The sequence below is a fragment of the Sphaerodactylus townsendi genome, linkage group LG03 (genome assembly GCF_021028975.2).
Source record: "Sphaerodactylus townsendi isolate TG3544 linkage group LG03, MPM_Stown_v2.3, whole genome shotgun sequence".
In the NCBI taxonomy this organism is placed as follows: domain Eukaryota; kingdom Metazoa; phylum Chordata; class Lepidosauria; order Squamata; family Sphaerodactylidae; genus Sphaerodactylus; species Sphaerodactylus townsendi.
In genome coordinates this window covers 131,632,998-131,647,060 of record NC_059427.1, presented here as the reverse complement: position 1 = coordinate 131,647,060, position 14,063 = coordinate 131,632,998, and the positions used below count along the sequence as shown (strand labels likewise).

The window sequence follows — 14,063 nt, the reverse complement described above, 5'->3', positions numbered from 1 at the left end:
AAGTATGTTCTATGGAGTATGCTGTGAAAAACAAGTCTCTTGAGCCGGACTGTTACTTCACATGAACATCCTAGAACATACCCAACACATCATTTGTGACTGCATATTGCAAGAAAAGACCACTATTGCTGACTTTCAGGAGTTTGTCCATTACTCTTTTGTTTTTGTTTCTTTTGAGGGAAACTCTGTAAATATCAAAAGTTAATTACACTGGAGTTTAAAACCAATGGACTATTGTACCTAATTTTTTTTTCCACAACTGAATAGCTTTTGGTTGACATCTAAGCAGGAATAATAACAGTGCTATAGATTGGATGTGTTTCTGGACTTCGGAGCTCCATGTTATGCTTCAAATTCAGCCATGTGCATGCATAGATCAGTGACAGAAATAAAGCGAACAGGTGTAATAAATGCCCTGTGATTATTTTGGGTCCACTTGTTCCATCTAATTGTAAATGTTGTCCTTACTCTGTGAACCTGATGGAAACATTTTTTTTTCCCCATTGTGGATTCTACTTACAGGCACATTTGGATTTATTGGAACCTATGTTGGCTGGTTAAAAAAAAACTGCTATCTGAACAGAAGACTCTCAAAAATCTTACTGGTGGGGCTGACTAAAGAATTACTGTATCTATAGCCAAGTTTCTGTTTTCTGCAGTGAAAATATGGACGAGATAATGTCTTATGTATAATTTACTCAGATACTTACTCTTAAACTCTTAGATAGGAAAAATAATGCATGTTGAAAGTCTATGTAGATAATGAATTTTACAATATTGGATTTTTTCCCCTGTGTTTTCCCCCTATTTCTGTGGTGATTCTGATTCTAGCTGGAAGGTCGGTTTCATGGGGGAATGCTGCCCAGCTCTTTGCCTTTGGCTTATGGGGTCCCACAAGATTCCAATTGTCCCCTTCAGCTACATGAAACCTCTAGGCTGGAATCACGCATGTTTTCCACACTCCCTGCCTCCCCTTAAAAAGTGTTGTACACGCATTCAGTAAACCAACATATAAACTACTGAAACAAATCAATACATGGCAATGAGAGAACCAGTAACCGGTGGGAAAATTCACTTTCTGTTCTCTTTAGGAGCACTAGGGCCTCCAAATTGATATGGAGAAGGATTTTCTCTCAGTCAGTTGCCAATCCTTCACTAATTGTCCCTAATATATAAGAATTTGCCAAGCACTGTCCAATATTTCAAAGGATTTCTTCAAGTTGATATCTAATTCTTGTCCAAAATAGAATGCCTCTTCAAGTTCTTAAGTATCATCGGTTGCTAGTGAACTATTAAGTGTTATGATTTGGACGGCAAACATCATTGCCTGAGGCTGTCTTGATGACATTAGAATTCACATTTCTTAATTAAGAACCTACCATTTGACCTTTGTGATAGGAAACATATGGCCAGTGGCTTATTTGTGTACATCCTGCTGTTACCACTTCCTCTCCTTTTCTTTACCTTCTTTTCCCTCACATCAGTCTCTTAGTGATATAAACCTGGTCTGGAAGTAACTTAAAATCCATGTTTTGGCCAGACCTGCACAAGTGAGACAGGATGGCATGAAAGCAACTGGAGTGCAGAAAGCTGGCATAATTATAGTATTCCTGCCATTGTATCCAGTCCAGATTTCTCCAGTCACATAGCTATCACTCTGTGTCTCCACTCACCCAACTGTATCATGCCTATGTAAAGCTAGTAGAAGTCACAAAGGTACATGGCAGCATACAGACGAAATTTTTCAAGTAATCTTCCCATATTTTTTCAACTTGAAGCATCTAGAGGCTTAAAAAAATACTAACCATTTCTGAAAACTTGGTAAGAAGTTAAGATGGGCATGGAAGAAAATTAGTTAGACAAGAAAAGGTTGCAGTTACATAAGTATAATTTCTTTTTTGTCTTTTCTGGTCAACCAACTTGGCAAAGAACTATATGGAAAACAGAGAAATGCAATTAGACTTTTTCTCTTCTTTGTGACCCCGCATAGGTCTTATAAGCAAATAATTTAATTATAGTAAAAATAGTAATATTGACTCTGTTTCAGGGATATACCATAGAAAAACATATGTAATTATGCCGTGTGCTTGACACTGACTATTTCTGAAACAAGAACAGATGATGTAATTCCACCGTTTATGATTTTTAAAAAGAAAATTATTGTAAAACATGTTGTAAAATGGAAAATTACGGGTGACTATCACATTTCTAGCCAGACATTATTTAAAATGGAGCATTTGAGCATTTCCTGTAGCTACAAATGGAGGGCATGATTCAGTCAAAGTTCAGCACTTTGAAATCCCACTGATTTCAATTAGTTAAAATTGCTGGGACTTAAAGGTCTTTAACTTTGGCTGAATCAAGTCTGGGTAGGTTTTACCTATATCCACATTCTAGTATGTTAAGATTTTTAAAAATGATTATGGGAAAAGAGTTAAGTTCAGCAAGTAACATTGTCTGCTAGAATCAAAAAAGAAATGATATGTTTGGGCTGAGATCAACAAAAGGTATCTAAGTGGGAAGAATAGAAGTCTGGTGCAATCCTCTACAAATCATCTAAACGTTGCAGCATTTAGTAATATAAATATAAAATGTAGAGTATTATGTTGGGAAGTATGTAATATGATGTTAATCCTTTTGATGTTTACATCCCTTTGATGTGTACATGAATTCTGATTTGCTTTTGTCCAATTTTCCTTTCTTCCTTGCAGTTCAGTTAAGGTTTGCCCTCACAGGAAGAAGAACACCTGGTTTCAATACAGTTCTTACAATCCTATATTAGGTAAAATCATTATAAATATAATTAATAATGCTAAATGCACAACAGCAGGTGTCCGGCAGGTAATAATCCAGGTTATAAGAACTAGATGATGGTGGGGAAATTGAAACTGAATGCACGGCAAAAGTGCAGTGATTTATTTATTTATTTATAGTTCTCTTTTCTCACAGGGACTCAAAGCAGAGTAACATAGTGAGTCAGTACAATCAACAAAATGGGACATTCAAGGCATTAGGATTTTAGTAGTCTTCTGGAAACACCAGAAAGAACTGCAGTATATCATAAGAATTAACATGAGACATTAAGCAGTATAGAAATTACATACTAGGATCCTACATAGGATCAGGGGTAAAGTTGAATGACACAACAATTACGCATCTAAATGGCACAGATTCTCCTAGGTGGGGGTTGAATCCTGTCCCAAAGGGAACAGATTCTCATTTTGTGAACAACTCTTTGTCCCTTGAAAAATGGTAGTAGAGGAAGCTATGGCCGAGGCCCTCGTGGTGCACTGGCAACTGATCCCTGGCATGGCAAACTTCCTTGTACCAATGTACAAGGATGTTGCTGCATGCCTACTGCTCTCGCTCTCAGATTTCCCCATGGAAAGCAAGAGCATTTCAGGTGCGCACCTGATCAGACAATCTTTGAAGTATGCTTGAAAAATTGGATTTGGTGAAATAGCAGAAGGAAAAATGACTGCAGCTTTTGCCAACAAGGACTTGATAAGTGGATCCACAGGTCTCTTCCGTCTTGGACAAAAGTGCCTTGAAAATTCTTGGAGAAAAAGTGTTATGCTTTTTCCTAGGGACGCCCATTCTCTCTCTAGGTCCTCTCTGTACTTGCATTCATCCTGGATCACTGTAAGCAGATGATTTGTATGTGAATGAGTGAAAATGCCCTTGCCAATATCTCATCCCCTGCTGCATTAAACTATGGAACAAGCAGATTTGCTGTTCCTAAATCACTGGAGGGGAGAAGAAATGGATCTCTGGCCTTATTGCTTTCCTGAAGGATGGTTGGGTCTTTGCTTAGCACACTACTTCATGGAGCATTCAAAGTGGTGTCCAGGAGATTCCTCTGAATCCTTTGCAAAAATTGACAAGAGAAAGCTAAGTACCCATTTTGAAACAGAAATGTCTTACTAAGCTAACCCTGAAGAGAAATAGCAGCAACCGAATCACTGGGTGCAGCCATTGCGGCTGTGGTGAGCAGAGGCAATAAGGGTTTGCAAAGGCATTGCAGAGGCATTGCTTGAGCCCAAGCATGCACAAGGTTTGCATTGATTGGTCTACAGACCAAAGGGTGGGAGGAGCTTAGATATAAGAAGGCGCCACACCCTTGGCAGCCGAGACTTCTTGGCAGCCGAGACTCAGCAGCGGCGTGGTGTCTTCGTTGTTGAGTGGGAGCGTAAGGCCAAGATGGAGTGCTGGTATTGTGCTGTGATCCCTGAGAGGGGATTCAGCTTGCCTTTTCTTGTTTGAGTAGAGAGAGAGACCCCCCCTTTCCCTGAGTGTTATCGACCTTACCCTTTAGTCTTTCCCAACCATCCTACCCCGCCCCCCAGATCTATTGTAATTCACTCCTGCACTTCTTTAGCTGGTGGGAGATCGCGGCTGCGGGTTGGTTTTAGTAATTATGCCCCCAAAGCGCACTAAGATTAGTGAGACGCCGGGAGGCGAGAAGGCCCCATCTGGTCAGGCGAGAGCTCTGTTGAACAGAGTAAGGGCTCAGACCGGCCCAGGAACAGCTGAACAGGAGCCGGTGGTGGGCAGGCTCGGCGTGGCTGCCCGGGCCGAGGCTCCAAGAGAAGTACAGAGTTTGCAATTGTTCCCAATAGGGAGGGGTATAAGAACCAGACAGGCGGGGAGTGCTTCCGCAGCCTCGGAGCAACCCTGGGCTCCCGACCCGCAGCCTAGTACCTCAGGCGGCGCCTTGGCATCGGAGCCGGGATCCAGCACCAGTTTAATGAGGAGCCTGGCGGACATGCTCCTGCACCTATCACAAGCGCTGGGCGGCTCGCTGACGAATCTTGACACCCCGGTCAGGGCCGACAACCCAATCCCATCCACCTCTTCAGCATTCACGGGGGAGCAGGGCGTGGTGGGTCCTCCGGCCCCTGCTATCCAGCTTTTCCCCCTGGGAGCGCATCCACATTGGTGGACGCATCAGTGGGGATGTCGGAGTGCGAAGGCCGCAGACGGAAGAGATCATCGTGGTGCTCGCGTTCGTCCCGACGGTCTCCCAGCTTTTCTTCTTCCAGTGAGTCATCAGAGGATGACGAGATGCAGGCAACGGGGGAATACTGGTATCAAGGGGAGAGGGTGCCTTTTTTGCCTTCATGGCTTGCGAAGCGCAGGCGCACGTTCAGTCCAGAGGCTCCACCTACTGGTACGGCCTCGGACGACACTGGGAACCCTCCCAGGTCTCACATGCCCAGGAAGTTCAGAGAGTGGGCATTGGATGGGTACTACACTGACATTTTTAAGTACTTGAGACGGGAGGGAGAACAGGGCCTGGCGGGGGGTAAGGCCGACAGGAAGAAGAAGGAGCAGCCCACTGCAGATCACACATTTGATAATTGGTTGAGGGGCTATAGTGAGTATTTGGCCTTGATAGCAGCCGCCTACCCCTTAAGGGCCTGGCACCTGGATTCCGCACTTGCATTATCAACCTAAGTTCGAGCTGCGTTCGACTTAAGTGCTCCGCACAACCACTGGGATCGACGTGGTTTTGTACCAGCTTCGCCCCATGTAACGGTCAAATTTCCAACTCCAGTTGGGAACAATTACTTTTTAGGGAACCACGCTCGAACTCAGCTCGATTCCAGTAAAGTGTGGAATCTCTGGTGCCAGGAGTTCTCCATTCAGCCAATCACAGCTGAGTGTTTTGAGCATGCGTACACTGGCCAATCAAAAAACACCACCTTCATCCCTCCATTCCTGTGGCAGTTTTTTAAATAACGTGTGTGGGGATAGACGGAACATGGCCACAGAACAGCAGCCAATTGGAACGGAGTGGTGAAGAGGCACAGGATGATTCCGCCCTCTGAGCTGGGATCAAGCTGGTTGCAGTGGGAAAAACAATGGCTTCGACCTAGGTTAGTACCCTTCTCAGGGAACTGGGTCGAACCTATTTTACTCATGTGCGGAATCACCCAAGGTGTACTTTATTGCCTTCCCAACATCATATTTAATAGATGGGGCTTCAGTGCAGTCATCCAGCTTCTTTCCAAGCACAGAAACAGACTGAAAATTACTGAATGTGGGGATCTAACAACTTTACTTTATTTGCCTTTATATCCCACTCTACCACAGGCAGAGGCTGGGCTCAGGGCAGCTTACACATAATATATAGCACATGTCACCAGTGTATAGTACTCACAATCAATAATCAATACATAATACAATAAACCAGGTTAAACTATTTAAGACTGAATATACAAAAAATTGGCACCTTTTCATTCTCTGTTCCATTCTCCAACAGGGGATAAAAATTGGTAAGTCTAAAACAGCTCTAGCTGAAGAAAAGGGAAAGGAGAGAAGGAAGGGGAAGAGTAAGGATGGGGAAAGGAAGGGAAAATGGGGAGGGAAAAGCTTTGCAGCCTGATGTTGAAAAGCTGATATCCCTGCACCAAGCACATCCATCCCATTAAAATTGTGAAGACATAATGGGTGAGATGCAACCAAACTCTTTCATTTGGTTCTGGTGGGTTTTCCGGGCTGTGTGATCTGGTGGATCTTGTTCCTAACATTTCGCCTGCATCTGTGGCTGGCATCTTCAAAGGTGTAACACAGAGGGAAGTCTGTTACACACTGTGCCGGGGTTCAGCGATGGGTGCTGACCGGCTGCTCGGATGCGCTCCTCTTGCTTGCTCAGCTTCTGCCTCAATAAAAGGGATACGGTCCATTTTAATTCCAAAACGTGTCCTGTCACCAGATAAAACCTCTGCAAATCTGGGCTCAATAATATTAAGATTCTGTTTCAGGGGTCTGCAACCTTTACCACCCAAAGAGCCATTTGAACCCATTTTCCATGGCCCCAAAGATCTACTGAGCCGGAGAGGCACCTCCGCTTCCAGTTTAGCCCCTCCACTCACCTTTTCTTCCAGCGCTGCTCTGGAGGGCTGGAAAGACACACCCACGCTACCCTCCGACCTCCAGGCCATGCGGAACCGCAGTATAAGGTTGAAAGAGCCGCATGCGACTCTGGAGCCGTGGGTTGCAGACCTCTGTTCTATTTCATTGCAAACCAACATGTTTTAGCAGTCTATTAATATATACCTTTTTTATGAAATACATAATTGGGTATATTGGATGAACTTGGGACAATCTCAATGTCTCCCTGCCCTTCTTTCTCAGATTAACTTATATCACAGAGTTGTTATGAAAATAAAAATGTATGTGTGTGTGGACAGATGCTATATCACCCTGAGGTCTTTGGAGGAAAGGTTAAAGTGTATTAAATAAATAAAGTCAGACACTTGGTTTAAATTGCTTTGAGCTAAATTGATACATTTTGAGGAGTGGCTTCTGCTTGCATGATTAAGTTCTTACAATGGGCTCTTGTCTATCCTGAATCAATCAAGAAAGTGTATGTGTAAGTGTATAATGGGGTAATATGCTATAGCAGCGATGGTGAACCTTTTCAAGACTGAGTGCCCAAATTGCAACCCAAAACCCACTTATTTATCGCAAAGTGCCAACACAATAATTTAACCTGAATACTGAGGTTTCGTTTAGAAAAAAACGGTTGACTCAGAGGCGTGCATTACTCAGGAGTAAGCTTGGTGGTAGTCGATGGCTTTGCTTTGAAGCAACCGAGCAACTCTTCCAACAGGTGAATCACAACCCTAGGAGGGTTTACTCAGAACCAAGCCCCATTGCCAGCAACCGAGCTTACTCCCAGGTAAAGGATCGCACTTTAGTTTAACAGCGCTTAACAGGGTTACCTACACTACTTCCCCAAAACTAGGCCTTAGGTTTAATGCTAATAGTCGGGCCCAGCAACCCAGGCTAGCCTAGATGTGTGTGGGGGGCACTCTGTTTGCACATGCCCACAGAGAGGGCTCTGAGTGCCACCTCTGGCACCCGTGCCATAAGTTCGCCATCACTGTGCTATAGGATGGAAGGCTCAGCTACAGGATATGAGATTCAGAAGTATTCGCTTATCTGAACCGAAATGTATCTCAAAGGGCCAACTTGCTTCTTCACTGGCCTAACCACTAAGGGCATCTATTCTTTGGATCCAACCACTGCAACAAGTTTCTACAAGTTCTGCTGTCTTCCCTCCCCTCAAATAAACTGTTGATTAAGAGCCAGTTTTCTTTTAGCATATGTTGTATTTTCAACATCCTTAGCATTCGTCTTGCTTTTTTTCCTGACTAGTGTTTTGGCTCCTTAAGAAAAAAAAGATGGAATTACAATGATAAAGTTGAATTGGTTTGATTAATTTTTTTTTGAAGGAGGAGGAGTTTGGGATGAAATTGACAATGATGGGTCATTGAATTTGCCTTCGCCAATATTAATATGGCACCAATTGTACAACCTCTTTGCTTCTATCACATTAATTGATACCTTAAACAGTGATGATTTCTTTAGTTTTAGAGTCATTAAATATTTCAGTATTTAGTATTTCAACATTCAGTTATAAGGGCTGGGGCCTGGTACCATTTTCTTGCTTTTTCTTGCTGGTATCCTACAAACTAGTCTCAAGAATGATGGTTGGCCAGATGAGGCCCCACTGTCACTACAGCATCACCATTTTCACTTTGTGTGGAATAAACAAAAAGAGGCACTGTGAAAGTCTGTTTCTTCCATCTCTCCAAGGAGTTATGATCCTGAACCAGGCACTGGAATTACTACATCATGATATAGTGGCTAGAGTGTCAAGCTAGAATCTGAGAGACCTAGGTCCAAATCTCTATTCTGTCATAGAAGTTCTCTGGTTGACTTTGAACCAGTCTAATCTATATCATAAAGTTGTTATGAGGATAAATTGGAAGAGGGGAGGTCAATGTACAATGCTTGGGGACAAAACAGAAGTATAAATATCCCAACAATTTTATTCACAACTTGTGAGAATGCTTTCTTGCTATTACTCCACAAGCAGAAATCTAAAAAATGAACATTCTTGGACACACAGGGAGCTGTTTTCACTCTGTCAGAGAGCATTTCAAATGGCCAGGTGCTCCATGTCTTCTTGAAAGTTTCTTAAATCCTTAAACAGCCTAGAGCAGGAACACCTAAAGAAACATCTCCATATGTTCCTTAATGTGATTTAAGGTCATCAGCAGAAGACGTGCTCCACATGCATGTACCACCTGCAGTTAGATAGGTAGCAAATAATCTGTGTATGTGTGTCCGCCTGTCTGTGTAAGCGTAATGGCACTCTTTTTATAGAATTCTATGTGAAAAGAGGCTTGCAGGCTACTTTCTGGCCCTTCCCAAAGACTGATAAAGATTGTTTATTTTTTACACAAAGTGGGATAAAATAGTTGTTATATAGTAGCTTTGTTAGCCTTGTGACTGGATCTGTGGTGAGGTCTTAAGCGTTTGATATTGGTTATATACAAACCACTGAACGATAATTGGTAAAAAGATGGAATACAAAGTGAGGCCAGTGATGCAAAACACACCGTAGTAAAGTTAGGGACATAAACATGAAACATAGAACTGCAGCTAAGAATGAAAAGGTTAGAAAATCAGATAATCTCTACTTCAGATTTCCCTCCTTCACTACCCCTGGCCGTAAAATAATGGCACTTAGCTATAAGGGAACCAACAAGAACTAGCAGGAGCATTTTGCTTTCCACTGCATTGCCCTCCCCACACTAGTTCCTCTTTTCCTCCTTTTAACAGGGCACCTATTTCCCTGCTCTTGATAGCACCCATATCATAACCTTTCCCTTCTTCCCTCCTTCTCACACACCAATCATCCTACATTTTATCTGTCCCCCACCTTCAGCTATATTTATTTACTTCATTTATACTCCAACTTCATTCCCAACTGGGACCTATATCAGATTACATCCATTCTCCTCTCCTCCTCAAAGCCCTATTAGGCTGGTTGTGTATAACTGGTCCAAAGTCACCTAAGCAGCTTCTATGGCAGAGGGGGGATTTGATTTCATGTTTTAGATTTCATGTTTCTGCAAACCTAGGGTTTTTTTCTAGGCTGGTGGAAAAGTCTGCTTTGTCTGTTTAGGTTGGCAACTCAGGGTTGGAAAATTCCTGGACATTCTAGGAGTGGAGCCTGAGGAGGAACTCATTTGGGAATAATGTCATAGAGGTCTGCCTTTAAAACAGTCAGTTACACCAAGGAAATTGGTCTCTGTCATCTGGGGGTCAGTTGTAATTCCAAGAGATCTTGAGGCCCCCCCTGGAGGTTGGCAGCCCAGTCTTGCAATATTCATATTGCACGGTGTGATCTGAGCCTGGCTCTGTCACCATGTGGGAAATTCAAGACTGGGGCACCACACTTTCTTCTGTAACCCCTACCTACATTATTTCCCCTTTCACTTTTCCTGGAAGCCTCCATATTTCTCACCTTTCCCTATTTCCATCTCTCCTTCTCACCCACAAACCAACCTACCTTTTTCCTGTCTCTGTTACATCCCATTTTTCTCCACAATGGGGACTAAATGCAGCAGACTTCATTCTCTCCTCCATTTTATCCTCACAACAACCCTGTGAGGTAGGTAAAGCTAAGAGTATTGACTTGTCCAAAGTCACCCAATTAGCTTTTACACCACTGTGAAGATTCTAACCTGGGTTTCCTGGATCTTTTTCTCAAACTCTAACCCCTAAACCGCACTAGCTTTTGTGGAATGTCTGCTGTTGAACTGTAGTAAGAAGCCAGAACTGGGCAAGTCATGCAAATCCTGTGGTAGCAATTTGCCTAGTGGCTGTTGCTGGTCCTAGTCCTCATGAATCCACTCCCAAAGACCAAAACAGCTCTGGAAAAAGCTCTCCCCCACCATTTTTTACTGGCAGAAATCAAGGCTTCAATGCTGTTGTGGCTGCCTAGCAATGGCCACTGTGGTAATCTTTTCTTCAAACTAAAGCTAGTTCTTTTATAATTTTGGAGGTTCTAGCCCTTCTATTAACTTTTTAAAGAGTTTTTATTCTTTTTTTTCTGTAAAGCTGGGGCTTCTTCCAGGTTTGTAGGAAGATCACCTGTTCATGGCCCTAATTTTCAGATTTAAGCATCCACGTCTCAGGGCCACATTGAGAATTACCTCTATTGATACCCTTGCAGAAGATTATGTGCCAGTGGCAGCAACCATGGTTCATACACTTTTAGTGCAGCACTTAATCTCTTGTAGATAGGTAAGTGCTAAGTTCTTGCCTAGCTGGCCACACCTAAATAACTGGTTATGTAGTTCTAATAAATAAAGGCTGCAAACCACTTTGGAACAGCTAAGGAATATCCAAGTCTGGTTTTCTAGGCTGTTACATGCAAACCCACAGTCAGGCATCTCCAAACCATGACTCTGGCATTGGGCAGTGTACCACAAAGAGACATGAGAGCCCAGCCCTCTGTTTGCAGCACCGCAAGCCATGTCAAGCCTGGCTTGTGGAACAGTGGGTGAGGTTATTTCTAATTATATCTCTGAGAAAGGATTTGGGTGAGCTAACGCATCCAGCAGATGAGAAAGAAATCCATTCTGGGCAGTTTATCTTGCATTTCATCCTGGGCACAACTGGCTATATATCTGCAGGAGCCTCCAGGAAAGGGCTGAATGGAAATAAATGTGACGAATAACCACTTATTTTGAAACACCGCCACCGTGTGTTTGGTGAAACATGCAAGAACTGATTTATTAAGATGCACAATGGAGATGTAACTTTTTGTGACACCAACATCAGGAGAGGGAGTGCAATTTTATTAGCACTGTGGCGACATTTAGTTATTGTAGCATATCATAATAATGCTGATCTTTACACATAGCAAATGATGCACAAAAATGTTTTGTTCATCCAGCAACATGAAAACAAATGTTTGCCATTTTCTGCTTATGTCTGTGTTTGCTGTTTGAAATCTTCCTCAACTGTTTTGATGGGAGAAACTGAATTCAATGCTTTATATACAGGGAATAATCCTTCACTAAAACTTCAAAGAGGAGCCACACCAATTTCATAGAAGACTGGTATCGTGGTCATTCAAACATTGTTTGACGAATGATTAGATGTTCCTGCTCTGCCATGAGAGGTAACCTGGTGACCCTGGGCCAATCACACATTTTCAGCCTAACCTAACTCACAGGGTTGTTGTGAGGATAAAATGGAAGAGAGGAAAAGAATGTAAACTGCCTTTGGTCACCAATGGGAGAAAGGCAGAATATAAATGAAGTGAAATTAAATTAAATTCAGACTAGGAGGAAAGAGATTCAGTGAGCTGATTTTTGAAGCAAAGCCCCAAGGTTCTCATGTTCAAATATAGTTTAACAGCATGGATAACTCAGGGAACAGAGCATCCAGGGAAGAAAATTATCTGAGGTAAGTTTAAGGTTGTTTACCACTGAAAATCTGGTAAATATTTTTCAATATATGCCCACAGTTTCATGAGTTACTGGATAGAATCACCAGCTTTATTTTGTGCTTGGTTTAGTCCAACCATAGAGAACCAATTATGGCTACAGGGAAAGCAACTTAAGTTTATGGGGTCTGTTTTATAAAATTTCATGCCAGCTCTCCTTTACAACAGATCCAAATAGTTCTGACAGGAATTGAGTGCGCTGTTTTTGTGCTTCTGTCCTCTACTTGAGAGATGCCTCAGCCAGCTTTGTTTCCTGCCAGCCCAGTTAATTTAAAGAGACCTACACTGGTTAATCTTTCAATAGGGAGCTTCAGGATATCCCTGGCTGGTCTCTCTTCCAAACATTTCCATCTGAACATGCCCCATTATCACAGTGATTCTAAAATGCAAACTAAGTTTAACTGGGGCTGAAAGAGACACAAAGGCCTAGGCCAAAGGCAAGTTCTATTGGTTACTTAAACATTTAAGGGCTTCTATCTATAATAGGAAGCTCTGTGTCCCACTGTCATTGAATGTCACGTTAAAGGCAGCTCTATTGGCTGTTGTGGGTTTTCTGGGCTGTGTGGCCATTTTCTGGCAGTTTTCGCTCCTAATATTTTGCCCACATCCATGGCTGGCATCTTCAGAGATATGTCCTGGTAAGATGTGTTTCTCTCCCTCGCTGTGATATATCTCTGAAGATGCCAGCCATAAATGAGGATGAAATGTTAGAAGCAAAAACTATCAGATCACAGCCACACAGCCTGGAAAACCCTCAACAGCCAGTTGATTCCAGCCCATGAAAGGTTTTGATTGTTATTCTATTCTTGGCTATTGACTCATCAAGAGACCTGAGGATATGCAACTTTGTTTTTCTCTTGGAAAAACCTGCTGCTATTTCTCAAACAAACACAGGGTGAAAAACACATGAAAAATTACCTTGTAGCTTTCCCTAAGGAATGCCTCACGGGTGCCATGCAAGGAGGCCATCAGCAGGAACGTCTATCTTTTGATCTGCTCAATCTCAGACCCTGCTTTTTCCAGAATCTCCTCACAAATACTGGTGTACTAACCTCAGGAAAACAAACTAAGAAATGTTGGCTGAGATCCTAGTAGGGCTGAAAGCTTTTGAGCCCCAGCCAGACTGAACGAAGCATTGCTGGGGTTTTTTTAAAGAGCTCTCAATTCATTAAGACCAGGAGTTGGGCAATGTTTCCCAGAATGGTTATCAGGCCAGTGTACTTTTCTGCCATTGCTACTTATCCAAAGCAAGGGAGAGGAAAAGGAAGCCTTGAAAAACTTTTTTTTTAAAGTTGGCATTGCTACTCAGACCAATTTGCATTTCATTAAGCAAGATTGTGTTTGTCCAAATGTTGTTTGGCTCTGATCTTTTCCAACCACGCAGGGGTTGCTTTTAAAAAAATCTTTAAGTGATGTGTTTCCCCCTGTTGGCGCAAGCATTTATTTTACTTTACTGTTACATGGAGTTACAGATTCAGAAGTGAGTTTGTGTGTCTATAATATCTAAGGAATATGAATTTGATTTTTAAAAATGAACAGCGTGCTCAGTCCAAGCTGCACCTTTTTAAATTCTATTGATTGCCATGGTTGATTATAGATATTTGAAGCCTATCCCATTGGAAAGAACAGGATATAAACATATTTCATTTTGCGAGCTAATGCCTGCATGTTTTAAATAGGGCAGAGCCAAATCAGGAAAGCAGGGGTCAAACTCCACTCCCTTCCCAGAATATATTCAGAGTGA

The 14,063-nt window shown here is 42.5% G+C and overlaps 1 long non-coding RNA gene across 1 annotated transcript in view; it reads right to left on the bottom strand.

The window, feature by feature from the left end:
- The window catches only part of LOC125428985, a 73,863-nt gene extending 60,520 nt beyond the window's left edge, over positions 1-13,343 (bottom strand). Inside the window, exon 1 of the long non-coding RNA XR_007243924.1 lies at positions 13,238-13,343. This is a non-coding gene — a long non-coding RNA (uncharacterized LOC125428985). The remainder of the gene's footprint in view (positions 1-13,237) is intronic.
- Between the last annotated feature and the right edge of the window lie 720 nt (positions 13,344-14,063).